Source organism: Phyllobates terribilis, unplaced genomic scaffold (assembly GCF_046119375.1).
Source record: "Phyllobates terribilis strain yellow unplaced genomic scaffold, ASM4611937v1 Scaffold_2__4_contigs__length_985480577, whole genome shotgun sequence".
Classification (NCBI taxonomy): domain Eukaryota; kingdom Metazoa; phylum Chordata; class Amphibia; order Anura; family Dendrobatidae; genus Phyllobates; species Phyllobates terribilis.
In genome coordinates this window covers 856,730,572-856,746,706 of record NW_027362762.1, presented here as the reverse complement: position 1 = coordinate 856,746,706, position 16,135 = coordinate 856,730,572, and the positions used below count along the sequence as shown (strand labels likewise).

Below are 16,135 nucleotides of genomic sequence, written 5' to 3'. Positions count from 1 at the left end.
TGACGTGTGGGGGGCCGTGAGGACTGGAGTTTGGGAAACACTGCTCTAGACACATATACATGGTAGAGTGTCCATGTGTTTTCTTAAGGGAACAGTCAGACGGCCATATAACTTGGACGAGGATCATAACACAATATTCGGACTGGCAACCGGCTCTACCAACCCAAGCATAACAAACACATGCTGTCACGCTCAATTCGGGAGACCCGACGGCCAGTCCAAGCGTTGCGTTACGATCCTCGTCCGAGTTATACTGTTGTCTGAATTTTCCCTCTTAGGGAGAGCAGAAAAGCTACTGCCAGATATCTCTGGTGATGACTTATCTGCAGGGAGAACAAAAGATTGAGCATGTTAAAATCCAACATGCCTGATCTCACCACCCCTCAACCCCACCATCTGGTGTGAGAGAAGAAAAATATATGTGTGACCCATTCACAGCAATATACTGCAGGAGAAAAGTATTAAACGTTTGGATTCACCAGCCAAGATTTACACAGCTCTAGATGAGATCCTGACCTAAAGTATAATGCTCAAAAGTCACCAATGAATATGGTTAATAAATGTTTTCTGAATGACAGATAAATGATAAAAACCAAAGGTGGTGAGATAGCAGAGGACACTACACATTATCTTTGCCAGATCTTTAATTACAGACTTAAAGGGAACCTGACATGTTGTACATGCAGTGTGATCTGTGAACAGTGTGGTATAGAGAAGGAGACGTTGAGCAGAATGATGTATAGGTTTGTTGGAAAACATTCAGTGTAACTTATATTTTATTCATTGAAATCTTTGGTGTCTGTATGTATAGGAGTATGGTGGGGGGTCCTACTAGTGATTGACAGCTATCTGCATGCACAGTCACACAGGAAAAACTGTCAATCTCTAAACAGGAACGCCAACTGGACTCATATGCATACAACACCAGGAATTTGAAACAAAATGCAAGTTTTACTGAAACTTTTCACATTAAAATTGTCTATCGATCTGATCAGCTCCTCCTGCTCTATAACATTCTGTCTACATATCAGATACCATTGTCAACATGACAAGATGATCCCTTTAAGCAACCATACGTTATCCTGCAGCTAGTGATGTAAAAATCAGCTCTAGTGACTAGACTGGCATGTCAACATTTGTAGTTACACACAGATAAAAAGTCACAGATGTTTGCTTTATTGGCTGATATATAAATGTATATATCATGATGGTGCTATAGACATTTTTATCCATTTTACTTATATTATTACTAAGACATTCTCGCCATCAAACCTTGAATTAATTCAAAGACTAAAAAGTCAGGGCTAAGTCCAGTAATGAAGCAAATATATTTATAATATTAATAAAATATAAAATTTGGACAGTTCAGATTAAAGTGGTACTATGGGGATTTTGATTTCAGATGGATGCAAATGTATAATGTGAAAAAAAACACAAAGATGTGTACATATATTTAGACACTTGAAAAACATACAAAAAAGTTTAATGTCTGCTCACCACCTCCTGCTGTGCCACAAGTTTTCAGAACTTAGAAAGGAATAAGTCCAGCGCTATAAGTCCATAAAAAATCCATTCTTCATTTATTTCATAGCTTCAAACAGTATCAAATTGATTAAGTCATAGTCCAGACATTAAACACATATGCATTTCGACGCAAAGCAGTGCGTCTTAATCATTGACCAATGATTAAGACGCACTGCTTTGCGTCAAACGCGTATGCTTTTAATGTCTGGAGTCTGGACTGTGATTTAATCGATTTGATACTGTTTGAAGCTATGAAATAAATGAAGAATGGATTTTTATGGACATATAGCGCTGGACTTATTCCTTTCTTTATTTAGATACCTTACACCGGCCAATGACTCCCATTATAAAAATGGCCCATTGGTTCCTTAATAATTAAACAATTTTTTATCCAATTGAGATGTGAATAGAGCCAAATGTTAAGTTCTCAGATCGTTATGCAACTGGCCCATTTATCTCAATGGGGTCTGCATAAATCCATGCACACTGTGCAAAAACAGCCTATTTAGATGTACAGAATTAATCTTTTGTTGCAGAAATTTTTGGAACAAATTTGCAATGTGTGAATAGACCCTAAAAAAGACCTATGATGTCATTTGCTGAAGTCCTCACACTAAAGACCTTTCCATTTGATATTGCATCGACCAAAAAATTTGTCAGTTTATTTCTCCAAAAACATAGTGGATGTTCAGTTTCGAGTTATAAGCAAGATAATCCTTTAACAACACTATTTTGAACGAAGTAATCACTTTTTTTTCCCATATCTGTTTTACTAAGATAGCTAAAGACATAACTCAAACTGCAAAATAAACCCAGTCTTCCTGGAGCACTGTATCAGGCCAGGTTTAGACAAGCATATGAAAAATTGTCCAATTTTCATCCAGAAACTTTGGACAATTTTCTCCCATGGGTCCGTATTTTACATCCATGTGCCCATATTTATAAAAAAAAATGTAATATGTAAATGATCAAATACAGATTCTTGTGTTAATAATTGCGGTGTATCAATAAAAATCAGATGTTACCCAGATGATCCATGAGGGATCTAATTTTTTTCTTACGCACCCATAGAGTTGTATAAGAGAGTCTCACCCGAGACACGGAATAGAATAACGCAGGCTATGATTTTTTTTCCCCTACATGGACACTCGGTCATCTGAACATCCCTACGGAATTACATTTGTAGGTGTGATGTCTGACTTTTACTTGGACATCACGCGTCCATAAAATGTAATAAATGATTCACAGTGTAAAGTTTTTCAGGTGTGCGTGATGCAGTTCTTGATACAGTTTTTTGAGACAAAGCCAAAAATGGATCAAACGTGAAGACAAAGCAGACATTTTTATTAGAAAAAAGGGAAAGGCAAGCTCGCCACGCTGATATTATCCAACGTACACCTGGACATAGATGAGTGGGTGCCAAACCCCGCTGGTGATGCACAGTCATTGAGTTACATAGTTACATAGTTACATAGTTAGTAAAGCAGAATAAAGACTTGCGTCCATCAAGTTCGACCTGTTAGTTCTGTAATTGCTAAAGTTGATCCAGAGGAGGGCAAAAACCCCAAATGATTTAGCCAATCTTCACCTGAGGAAAAATTCCCTCCCGACTCTGAAACCAGCAGTCAGAATAAATCCCTGTATCAACCTACTATTTTATTTTATTTTTAAGTATATGCTGAAATCTGCCTGGTATCTAGAAAAGCATCCAGTCCCCGCTTGAACTGGTTTAGTGAATCCGACATTACCGTCTCCTCACTCAGTGAATTCCATATTCTCACTGCTCTTACCGTAAAGAACCCCTTCCTATGCTGGTGCTGAAACCTTTTCTCTTCCAGTCTTAGTGAATGCCCTCTTGTTACCGTAATATCCCTCCTTTTGAACAAATCCCGGGCAAGGTCTCTATACTGTCCCCTAACATATTTGTACACATTTATTATGTCCCCCCTCAACCTTCTCTTTTCCAGGCTGAATAGTCCTAGTTTTGCCAACCTCTCTGGGTATTGCAGTCCCTCCATTCCCCTTATTAATTTTGTTGCCCTCCTTTGTACCTTTTCAAGCTCATTTATATCCTTTCTATATATTGGGGCCCATAACTGAGCACAGTATTCCAAGTGTGGTCTGACCAGTGCTTTGTACAGTGGAAGAACAATGTTCTCATCCTTTGCAGCTATACCTCTTCTGATACATCCCATTACCCTGTTTGCCCTTACAGCAGCCGCCTGACTTTGGGCACTCCAATTTAGTTTGCTATCAATCAAGATGCCCAAGTCCTTCTCCATCTCTGAATTCCCCAATGATTTCCCATTCAGTGAGTACTGGTGACTTCCATTTTTCCTTCCCATATGTATGACCTTACATTTCTCCTCGTTAAACCTCATTTGCCATTTAATGCTCCACCTACCCAGCTTATCCAAATCCCTCTGTAGGTCTGCACTGTCCTCTTTTGTATTAATTGTTTTACATAACTTTGTGTCATCTGCAAATATTGATATTTTACTATTTATCCCGTTGACTATGTCGTTAATAAAGATATTAAATAACATTGGGCCTAGTACAGACCCCTGTGGTACCCCAATAGTGACGCTTACCCAATCTGAAAATATTCCATTTATAACCACCCTCTGCCTTCTATCCTTTAGCCAGTTAGCTACCCACTTGCAGCCATTTTCCCCCAGCCCCATCATTCTCATTTTGTATACCAACCTATTATGTGGCACGCTATCGAACGCTTTTGAGAAGTCGAGATACACGACATCCACTGGTTCCCCCTGATCTACTCGAGAGCTAACCTCCTCGTAGAAGTCAATCAGGTTTGTTTGGCAGGAGCGATTCCTCATGAATCCATGTTGGTTCGGGGTTAATAGATTATTAGCATCAAGATGCTCCATGATTGCCTCATTAATAAAGCCTTCAAAAATTTTGCCCACAACGGACGTCAGACTCACCGGCCGATAGTTTCCGGCGTCACTTTTCGCTCCCTTTTTGAATATTGGCACTACATTCGCCTGTCGCCAATCAAGTGGTACAGACCCAGTCTCAACAGAGTCCTTAAATATAAGATATAACGGTCTGTCTATCACATTACTTAGTTCCCTTAGTACCCGTGGGTGTATGCCATCAGGTCCTGGTGATTTGTTTATTTTAATGTTACTGAGGCGTTTCTGTACCCCAGCTTGGGTTAGATTTGTCATACTTAGTGGAGGATTAAGCTTGTCACTTCTCATTTCGCCTGTTAGTTCTTTTTCCTTTGTGAAAGTTGACGAAAAAAATTTATTTAATAGATTAGCTTTATCCTCATCTTTCTCTATGATTTTGCCTTCATCACTTTTTATCGGTCCAATATTATTCGATTTAATCCTTTTACTATTTATATACGTAAAGAACAGTTTGGGATTTGATCTACTTTCCCTAGCAATACGTCTCTCTGTTTCCTCCTTTGCTATTTTTATTTGTTTTTTACAGGTTCTCGTTTTTTCCTTGTAACACATTAGTGCCTCCTTGCTGTTTTACTGTTTTAATCTCTTGAATGCCTCTTTTTTGCTATTTAACGCCCCTTTTACGTTCTTATTCAACCATATCGGTTTCCTCTTATTTCTGGCCCTTTTATTCCCATACGGTATATACCTCTCGCACTGAGTATTCAGAATTCTTTTGAAGGTTTCCCATTTACTATTCGTATTTCCTTGATTAAGAACTTTGTCCCAGTCTATAAGTTGAAGGCTTTCTTTCAGCTGATCAAACTTCGCCCTTTAATGTTTTAGTTGTTCCCTTATTGATAACCCTACTGAAGGGCATTTTGAAATTGATAATATTATGATCGCTATTACCTAGGTGCCCCCCTATCTGTACCTCAGTTATTCTATCAGGCCTATTAGTCAATATTAAGTCCAACACTGCCTTCCCTCTCGTTGGTTCCTGCACTAGTTGGGAGAGATAATTATCCTTGATATTTGTCAAGAACCTTTTTCCTTTCTGTGATCTACAGGTTTCTGTTTCCCAGTCAATATCCGGGTAGTTGAAGTCCCCCATTACAATCACCTCATTATGTTTTGCTACTTTGTCTATTTGTCCTAATAGCAGTTTCTCATTCTCCTCTGTTATATTGGGTGGCTTATAGCAGACCCCCAGTAATATTTTATTATTATTTTTTGCCCCCTCTATCTCTACCCACATGGACTCGACCCCCTCTTCTCCCTCTCCTATATCTTCCCTTAGTCTGGGCTTTAGACGTGACTTTACATATAAGCAGACTCCTCCGCCCTTCCCCTGTTTCCGGTCCCTTCTAAATAAACTATAATCTGTTAAATTTACCGCCCAGTCGTAGCTATCGTCTAGCCAAGTCTCTGTTATACCTACGATGTCATACCTCTCCTCCGATATAAGCGCCCGCAGCTCATCCGCCTTATTGGTCAGGCTTCTTGCGTTGGTCAGCATGCAAGATAAAACTTTGGGGTTATTTAGCATCCTATTCTTCTCTAACGATCTAACTGTACTATCCCCACCCCCCTCTCCACCCTCATTATATTCACTTCTCCCCTTCCCCCTTGCTTGCCTCACATCCCACCTATTTCCTTGGTTTCCCCCCCCCCCGTCTCTAGTTTAAAAACTCCTCCAACCTATTAGCCATCTTCTTCCCCAGCACCGCAGTAGCAGAGGAAAAAAGGAAAGTGGCACATCCATCCATACAATAAAGGAGTCTTTATGGAAGAATCATAAAAAAAAAACTTTTTTAAAAATTGATGGAACCATCATGGGTTATCCATCAGTTTTTTAAAAATATATATTTTTTATGATTCTTTATCGTATGGAGGGTGGTGTCATTTTCCTTTTTACTTCTGCATTCATTTTTATATTTCCATTCCCTTTCAATCTACTTCAGACTTTGGCTCAAAAACTAAACTGTGTCTTTCTAGCAATGGGCTTATTACAAGTAGTCAATGGAATTAAACGTGATCGTCCAGTTTTATCTATACTTTATATATTATAGAGTCCTCTGGTCTTAATATCTGCACCTATCATTCCTAGTCATTCCTGGTCAACACTGACTAAAGGATTCAGAGATTTACCCGATAATGGGATTCCTTGCCCACAGAACCTGCTTTGTGATACGTCAGAACATAGATAAAAATGAATGACCCCCCTTAAAAAATCCCTTCATTACATTCTTTGAATATAGGGATTCTAATAAAAAGAAAACTGTGAACAAGATGACCTTCACAAACCATGCAATAGACACATTTAATTAAAACCTGTTCTCCAGTCTGGGGCACATTACATCTGTTCATTGAAAATGTTGGCAGATGTGCAAATTTACTATGTCTGCATAGTGCCTTCTATGAAGATCTCGGTCTACTGGTCATTACGCTGACACAGTACTGATGGCTGGGGAGAAAAAAACTACTAAAAGTTGAACTAAGTTGTAAAACTTAGCATAAGAAAAAAACTACGAATGATAGAACAGCGACAAAAGCTTCATCACAGCCATGGCACATATTCACCAAAATGTAATATAATGGGATATAAAAACAAAAACTGGTTTATGTGAGCCATGCTGAAACAGACAATATAATGTAGATGATAGAAGCCAGGAAGGCTATGTTCCCGCAATGAGATTTTGGTGATTTTTTTATGCAGCATATTTTTTGAAAAAATGCAAGTAACCTATTTTACTTAATGGGTGCAGAAAATCTGCAACATCAAAAACTCAACAAAAGCTCATCGCAAGAACAAAGCCAAGGTACAGTCAATATGTTTAAGGCTTTATTCACACATCAGTATTTGTATGCCAAAACCAGGAGTGTCTCCAGAACAGGTGTCACTCTTTCAATTATAGTTTTTATTTGTAAGTTCCACTCCTGGTTTTGGCATACAAACATGGGCGAAAAATACTAACGTATGAATAAGCTCTAAGGCTACGCTCCCACGTTGAGCTTTTGGTGCGTTTTTGACGCTGCATGTTTTTGCTGTGTCTAAAACGCAGTGTCTTACAGTTCCAGAAAAGTGGATGGGATTTATGGAAATCTCCTGCCCGCTGTGGCTTTTTTTTATGCTGCATAAATTCACCTGCGGTGCCTGTTTCAAATCCACAGCATGACAATTTCTCTTGCGAGTACGCTGAGTTTTCAATGAAGAATTTCCCCATAGATTTGCATTAGGTGCGAAAATTCTACATATATTATTATTTATTCAGTGATTAGTACTGTTGATTTGCAAAGCTGGGGTCCTGGTTTCAAATCCCACCAAGGACAACATCTGCAAGGAGTTTGTATGTTCTCCCCGTGTTTGTGTGAGTTTCCTCCGGGTTCTCTACTTTCTTCCCACACTCCAAAGACATACTGATAAGGAATCTAGATTGTGAGCCCCAATGGGGACAGTGATGATAATGTCTGTAAAGCGCTGTGAAATTAATGGCGCTATATAAGCAATGCATAATAAATAATAATAATAATAAACTCACCAAAAGCTCATCATGGAAACGTAGCCTAATAGGCATTAATAAAAAAAATTAGATCTAAAAAAGTCAGGTCCCAGCAGGGCATTAGGTCATATATTTTTCCACCCCACCAATATATATCTTTGCATATAAAGCGTGTATAATGTTATATATTAGTTCCTAATTGGACTTGATTGAAGCCCAAAGATTTGCCCCCATCTCTACCACAGTGCTGCTTCAGTTTCTCTATACAGTAGTATAATATTTAGGATATAGATTATACAGATATTTACAGTAGGATGGATATATACACACATGTACGTATACAAAACCTCATATTAAACTATGTGCCATATATAAATGTTTATATCTTTAGTCTAAAAATTCTGATCTTAAAAATCATTCAGTAAGAATTAATCCTTTAGATTGTAAGCTCCATGCGGCAGCATCCACTTTTCGTCTGTTTCTTTTTTTCTAGGGATCACAATGTTTAAAGTACTATAAAATATGTTGCAAATAATTATCTGACATCAATCAGTAATTGTTTCTTCCTGGTACATAAAACATCCTTTAAATCAGAGTATTTCTTCCTGTAGGTTCTAGGGGTCCTGGCATTCATAATATACAGTCAGGCTGAGAACACAATAAGACACAAGTACTAATGCTACAATAAGTAATTACTAATGAGTCAATAGTTAATAAGAGACAGAAGAGCCCAGATAAGAGGTGACAGTACTCGCACAGTCAGGTCCATGGCAGGACAGATGCAGTAAGTTACCTGAATAGTGGAGGAGTAGCAGAGTCAGGAGGTAGCAAAGTCTTCTTGGGAGGAGAACCCTTCCCCTGTCCTCACCTGCTTGCTGAGCTCTCAGCTGCTCAGTGCAGCCCTCAGCATCCTGCACAGCTTTTGTACACCAAACCCCCCTCACATGGTCTGATTTGCAGATAAATCCACTGCCAAAGGGCTCTTTAAGACATCTTTGCGTCACTTTCAGGCAAGTAAACTTGTATGGGCTCCGGTTCTGACTCACAAGCGCCCTCTAAGGGTGGATCTTCATATCACACTGCACAGGTCAATAGCAGGTTAGGTACATAAGAGACTTGAGAGATAAGTAAGGCTCTTGTTAACCAAGTTAATGTCAGGAGAAATAGTATTCCCAAAACTTCACAATAAAACATTATTATTACACGTTAAAATATTAATTACATACAGTACAGACCAAAAGTTTGGACACACCTCATTTAAAGATTTTTCTGTATTTTCATGACTATGAAAATTGTACATTCACACTGAAGGCATCAAAACTATGAATTAACACATGTGGAAATATATACTTAACAAAAAAGTGTGAAACAACTGAAAATATGTCTTATATTCTAGGTTCTTCAAAGTAGCCACCTTTTGCTTTGATGACTGCTTTGCACACTCTTGGCATTCTCTTGATGAGCTTCAAGAGGTAGTCACCAGAAATGGTTTTCACTTCACAGGTGTGCCCTGTCAGGTTTAATAAGTGGGATTTCTTGACTTATAAATGAGGTTGGGACCATCAGTTGTGTTGTGCGGAAGTCTGGTGGATACACAGCTGATAGTCCTACTGAATAGACTGTTAGAATTTGTATTATGGCAAGAAAAAAACAGTTAAGTAAAGAAAAACGAGTGGCCATCATTACTTTAAGAAATGAAGGTCAGTCAGTCTGAAAAATTGGGAAAACTTTGAAAGTGTCCCCAAGTGCAGCTGCAAAAACCATCAAGCGCTACAAAGAAATTGGCTCACATGAGGACCGCCCCAGGAAAGGAAGACCAAGAGTCACAACTGCTTCTGAGGATAAGTTTATCCAAGTCACCAGCCTCAGAAATCGCAGGTTAACAGCAGCTCAGATTAGAGACCAGGTCAATGCCACACAGAGTTCTAGCAGCAGACACATCTCTTCAACAACTGTTAAGAGGAGACTTTGTGCAGCAGGCCTTCATGGTAAAATAGCTGCTAGGAAACCACTGCTAAGGACAGGCAACAAGCAGAAGAGACTTGTTTGGGCTAAAGAACACAAGGAATGGACATTAGACCAGTGGAAATCTGTGCTTTGGTCTGATGAGTTCAAATTTGAGATCTTTGGTTCCAACCACCGTGTCTTTGTGTGACGCAGAAAAGGTGAACGGATGGACTCTACATGCCTGGTTCCCACCGTGAAGCATGGAGGAGGAGGTGTGATGGTGTGGGGGTGCTTTGCTGGTGACACTGTTGGGGATTTATTCAAAATTGAAGGCATACTGAACCAGCATGGCTACCACAGCATCTTGCAGCGGCATGCTATTCCATCCGGTTTGCGTTTAGTTGGACCATCATTTATTTTTCAACAGGACAATGACCCCAAACACACCTCCAGGCTGTGTAAGGGCTATTTGACCAAGAGGGAGAGTGATGGGGTGCTATGCCAGATGACCTGGCCTCCACAGTCACCAGACCTGAACCCAATCGAGATGGTTTGGGGTGAGCTGGACCGCAGAATGAAGGCAAAAGGGCCAACAAGTGCTAAGCATATCTGGGAACTCCTTCAAGATTGTTGGAAGACCATTTCCGGTGACTACCTCTTGAAGCTCATCAAGAGAATGCCAAGAGTGTGCAAAGCAGTCATCAAAGCAAAAGGTGGCTACTTTGAAGAACCTAGAATATCAGACATATTTTCAGATGTTTCACACTTTTTTGTTAAGTATATAATTCCACATGTGTTAATTCATAGTTTTGATGCCTTCAGTGTGAATGTACAATTTTCATAGTCATGAAAATGCAGAAAAATCTTTAAATGAGAAGGTGTGTCCAAACGTTTGGTCTGTACTGTATATATAAATATATATGTCTGTTTTATAAATATTTTAACATGTCAGGTGAAATAGTATTACCAAAACGTCACAATAAAACGATGTTATTACACGTGAAAATATTAATTAAATATATATATCTCTTTATTCATATTTTAACATGTCAGGTGAAATAGTATTACCAAAACGTAACCATAAAGCATTATTATTACACGTGAAAATATTAATTAAATATATACAGTTGAAACCAGAAGTTTCCATACACTATATAAGAAGACGCATATGCATCTTTTTCTCAATATCTGACATGAAGTCAGAATAAACCTTTCCCGTTTTAGGTCAATTAGGATTACCATAATTTTTAATATTTGCCAAATGCCAGAATAATGAGAGAGAGAATGTTTTAAGGCATTTTATTACTTACTGCAAAGTCAAAAGTTTGTATACATTTCATTAGTATTTGGCACCATTGCCCTTAAACTGAATGACTTGGGTCAAACATTTGGGATATCCTTCCACAAGCTTCTCACAATAGTTGGTCGAAATTTGGGGCCATTCCTCCTGACAAAACTGGTGTAACTGATCCAGGATTGTAGGTCGCCTTGCACGGACCTGCCTTTTCAGCTTTGCCCATAAATTTTCAATAGGATTGAGATCATGGCTTTGTGATGGCCACTCCAAAACATTGACTTTGTTATCCTTAAGCTACTTTGTTACCATTTTGGCAGTATGCTTCGGGTCATTGTCCATTTGGAAGACCCATTTCCGTCAAAGCTTTAACTTCCTGGCTGATATCTTGAGATGTTGCTTCAGTATTGCACATAATCTTCTTTTCTCATGATGCCATCTATTTTGTGAAGTGCACTAGTCCCTGCTGCAGTAAAACAACCCCACAACATGATGCTGCCACACCCGTGTTTCACAGTTGGGATGGTGTTTTTAGGCTTCCAAGCTTCTCTCTTTTTCCTCCAAACGTAACGATGGTCATTATTATTATTTATTATTATAGCGCCATTTATTCCATGGCACTTTACATGTGAAAGGGATATACATAGCACAAACAATTACAATAAATTTTGAACAATACAAGTCGGCGACTGGTACAGGAGGAGCGAGGACCATTATGCCCAAAAAGTAAAATTTTAGTTACATCAGACCACAGGACATGTCTCCAAAAATTAAGGTGTTTGTTCCTGTGTGCATTTGCAAACATTAATCAGACTTTTTTATGTTTCTTTTGGAGTAATGGCTTCTTCTTGGCAAAGTGGCCTTTCCTCCTGACAAAACTGGTATAACTGATGCAGGCTGCCTTTTCAGCTTTGCCCATAAATTTTCAATAGGATTAAGATCAGGGCTTTGTGATGGTCACTCCAAAACATTGACTTTGTTATCCTTAAGCCACTTTGTTACCATTTTGGCAATATGCTTCAGGTCACTGTCCATTTGGAAGACCCATTTCCGTCCAAGCTTTAACTTCCTGGCTGATGTCTTGAGATGTTGCTTCAGTATTGGACATAATCTTCTTTTCTCATGATGCCATCTATTTTGTGAAGTACACCAGTCCCTGCTGCAGTAAAACAACCCCACAACATGATACTGCCACACCCGTGTTTCACAGTTTGGATGGTGTTTTTGTAGCATCGGCGTCTCTGCCCCCTGCCAGGCAGAGACGCCGTCCCTCTCACCTCCCCGCTCCCCGCGCGGCGTCCTCCTGCACTCCTCTTCCAGCTGTTGCAGTCCTAAGGAATCCCCGGCCAATAGCCGGAGGACCTCCCATATATAAGGCACCTCCTCCAAAATGGAGGTGCCCGAACAATAGTTGATGCACAGCATACTTACCTCTGCTTCAGCCCTCAGGTCCAGTTGCCAGCCTGACTATTGTTCCAGTCTGCCAGTCTGACTACTCTCCAGCCCGACAGTCTGTCTTCCGTTCTACCCGCCAGTCTGTCTATGGGCAAATCCACCTGCTTACCAGGAAGCACCTGCCAGTTACCTGCCTGCTACCTGCCGTGACTGCTAGCCCGCTCACCTGGGAGCACTCGCCTGTTACCTGCCTGTTACCTGATAGCCTACCTGGAGGCTCCTGCTGTCACTTGCCGTGACCACCCGCCTGCCTGCCTGTTGTGTCCATCCGTTATACCGGTCAGTCCCAGTCTGCTGACCCGTGGGAGCCACCAGCTCTCTTACAAGGTCGTCCCCAGAGTAGCACCGAGTCCCTCTGCTCGGTCCCTCCCTGGTCACGGAGTCGTTAGCCGCCGTACGACCAGGGTCGGGCTGAGTTGATACTTAGTTACGCCCCTCTGGGTCCCTCCTTGCACCGCGGCACAGAAGTTCCACCACCCGGATCCGTAACAGTTTTTAGGCTTTCAAGCTTCTCTCTTTTTCCTCCAAACATAACGATGGTCAATATTATTATTTATTATTATAGCGCCATTTATTCCATAGCGCTTTACATGTGAAAGGGATATACAGTGCTGGCCAAAAGTATTGGCACCCCTGCAATTCTGTCAGATAATACTCAGTTTCTTTCTGAAAATGATTGCAATCACAAATTCTTTGGTATTATTCTCTTCATTTAATTTGCTTGCAAGGAAAAAACACAAAAGAGAATGAAGCAAAAATCAAATCATTGATCATTTCGCACAAAACTCCAAAAAAGGGCCGGACAAAAGTATTGGCACCCTCAGCCTAATACTTGGTTGCACAACCTTTAGCCAAAATAACTGCGAACAACCGCTTCCGGTAACCATCAATGAGTTTCTTACAATGCTCTGCTGGAATTGTAGACCATTCTTCTTTGGCAAACTGCTCCAGGTCCCTGATATTTGAAGGGTGCCTTCTCCAAACTGCCATTTTGAGATCTCTCCACAGGTGTTCTATGGGATTTAGGTCTGGACTCATTGCTGGCCACCTTAGAAGTCTCCAGTGCTTTCTCTAAAACCATTTTATAGTGCTTTTGGAAGTGTGTTTTGGGTCATTGTCCTGCTGGAAGACCCATGACCGCTGAAGGAGACCAAGCTTTCTCACACTGGGCCCTACATTATGCTGCAAAATTTGTTAGTAGACTTCAGACTTCATAATGCCATGCACACGGTCAAGCCGTCCAGTGCCAGAGGCAGCAAAGCAACCCCAAAACATCAGGGAACCTCCGCCATGTTTGACTGTAGGGACCGTGTTCTTTTCTTTGAATGCCTCTTTTTTTTTCCTGTACACTCTATGTTGATGCTTTTTCCCAAAAAGCTCTACTTTTGTCTCATCTGACCAGAGAACATTCTTCCAAAACGTTTTAGGCTTTCTCAGGTAAGTTTTGGCAAACTCCAGCCTGGCTTTTTTATGTCTCGGGGTAAGAAGTGGGGTCTTCCTGGGTATACAGTCCCTTTTCATTCAGACGTCGACGAATAGTACGGGTTGACACTGTTGGACCCTCGGACTGCAGGGCAGCTTGAACTTGTTTGGATGTTAGTCGAGGTTCTTTATCCACCATCCGCACAATCTTGCGTTGAAATCTCTCGTCAATTTTTCTTTTCCGTCCACATCTAGGGAGGTTAGCCACAGTGCCATGGGCTTTAAACTTCTTGATGACACTGCGCACGGAAGACACAGGAACATTCAGGTCTTTGGAGATGGACTTGTAGACTTGAGATTGCTCATGCTTCCTCACAATTTGGTTTCTCAAGTCTTCAGACAGTTCTTTGGTCTTCTTTTTTTTCTCCATGCTCAATGTGGTACACACAAGGACACAGGACAGAGGTTGAGTCAAGTTTAATCCATGTTAACTGGCTGCAAGTGTGATTTAGTTATTGCCAACACCTGTTAGGTGCCACAGGTAAGTTACAGGTGCTGTTAATTACACGAATTAGAAAAGCATCACATGATTTTTCAAAGGGTCCCAATACTTTTGTCCACCCCCTTTTTTAGGTTTGGTGTGGAATTATATCCAATTTGGCTTTAGGACAATTCTTTTTGTGTTTTTTTTCATTGAAGACAAATTAAATGAAGATAATAATACCAAAGAATTTGTGACTGCAATCATTTTCAGGAAGAAACTGAGTATTATCTGACAGAATTGCAGGGGTGCCAATACTTTTGGCCACCACTGTATACTGTACAGTGGTGGCCAAATGGCACCCCTCACCCCCAATCCTGGTATGCATGGCACCCCTCAACCCCAATCCTGGAAGGCATGGCACCCCTCATCCCCAATCCTGGTATACATGGCACCCCTCACCCCCAATCCTGGTAAGCGTGGCACCCCTCATCCCCAATACTGGTATGTGTGGTACTCCTCATCCCTATCCTGGTATGAATGGCCCCTCATCCGAATCCTGGTATGCATGGTACCCATCCCTCATCCCTATCCTGGTATGTATGGTATCCCTCATCCTGGTATGCATGGCACCCCTCACCCACATCCTGGTATGCATGGCACTCCTCATCCCTATCCTGGTATGCATGGCCCCTCATCCGAATCCTGGTATGCATGGCATCCCTCATCCCCAATCCTGGTATGCATGGCACCCCTCATCCCTAATCCTGGTATGCATGGCACCCCTCATGCCCAATTCTGGTATGCATGGCACCCCTCATCCCCAATCCTGGAAGGCATGGCACCCCTCATCCCCAATCCTGGTATGCATGGCACCCCTCACCCCCCAATCCTGGCATGCGTGGCACACCTCATCCCCAATCCTGGGATGTGTGGTACTCCTCATCCCTATTCTGGTATGCATGGTACCCCATCCCTCATCCCTATCCTGGTATGTATGGTATCCCTCATCCCGGTATGCATGGCACCCCTCACCCACATCCTGGTATGCATGGCACCCCTCACCCCCATCCTGGTATGCATGGCACTTCTCATCTCTATCCTGGTATGCATGGCCCCTAATCCGAATCCTGGTATGCATGGCATCCCTCATCCCCAATCCTGATATGCATGGCACCCCTCATCCCCAATCCTGATATGCATGGCACCCCTCATCCCCAATCCTGGTATGCATGGCTCCCTCATCCCCAATCCTGGTATGCATGGCACCCCTCATCCCCAATCCTGGTATGCATGGCACCCCTCATCCCCAATCCTGGTATGCATGGCACCCCTCATCCCCAATCCTGGTATGCATGGCTTCCTCATCCCCAATCCTGGTATGCATGGCACCTCTCGTCCCCAATCCTGGTATGCATGGCTCCCTCATCCCCCATCCTGGTATGCATGGCTCCCTCATCCCCAATCCTGGTATGCATGGCTCCGTCATCCCCAATCCTGGTATGCATGGCACTTCTCATCCCTATCCTGGTATGCATGGCACTCCTCACCCCTATCCTGGTATGCATGGGCCCCTCATCCCCAATGCTGT

General features: G+C 41.5%; 1 protein-coding gene across 1 annotated transcript in view; it reads right to left on the bottom strand.

Moving 5' to 3' along the window:
* SLC6A4 (solute carrier family 6 member 4) overlaps positions 1 to 8,961 on the bottom strand; it is a 180,158-nt gene extending 171,197 nt beyond the window's left edge. Inside the window, exon 1 of the mRNA XM_073667966.1 lies at positions 8,739 to 8,961. The gene's annotated coding sequence lies outside the window, so the exon portion shown is untranslated. The remainder of the gene's footprint in view (positions 1 to 8,738) is intronic.
* Between the last annotated feature and the right edge of the window lie 7,174 nt (positions 8,962 to 16,135).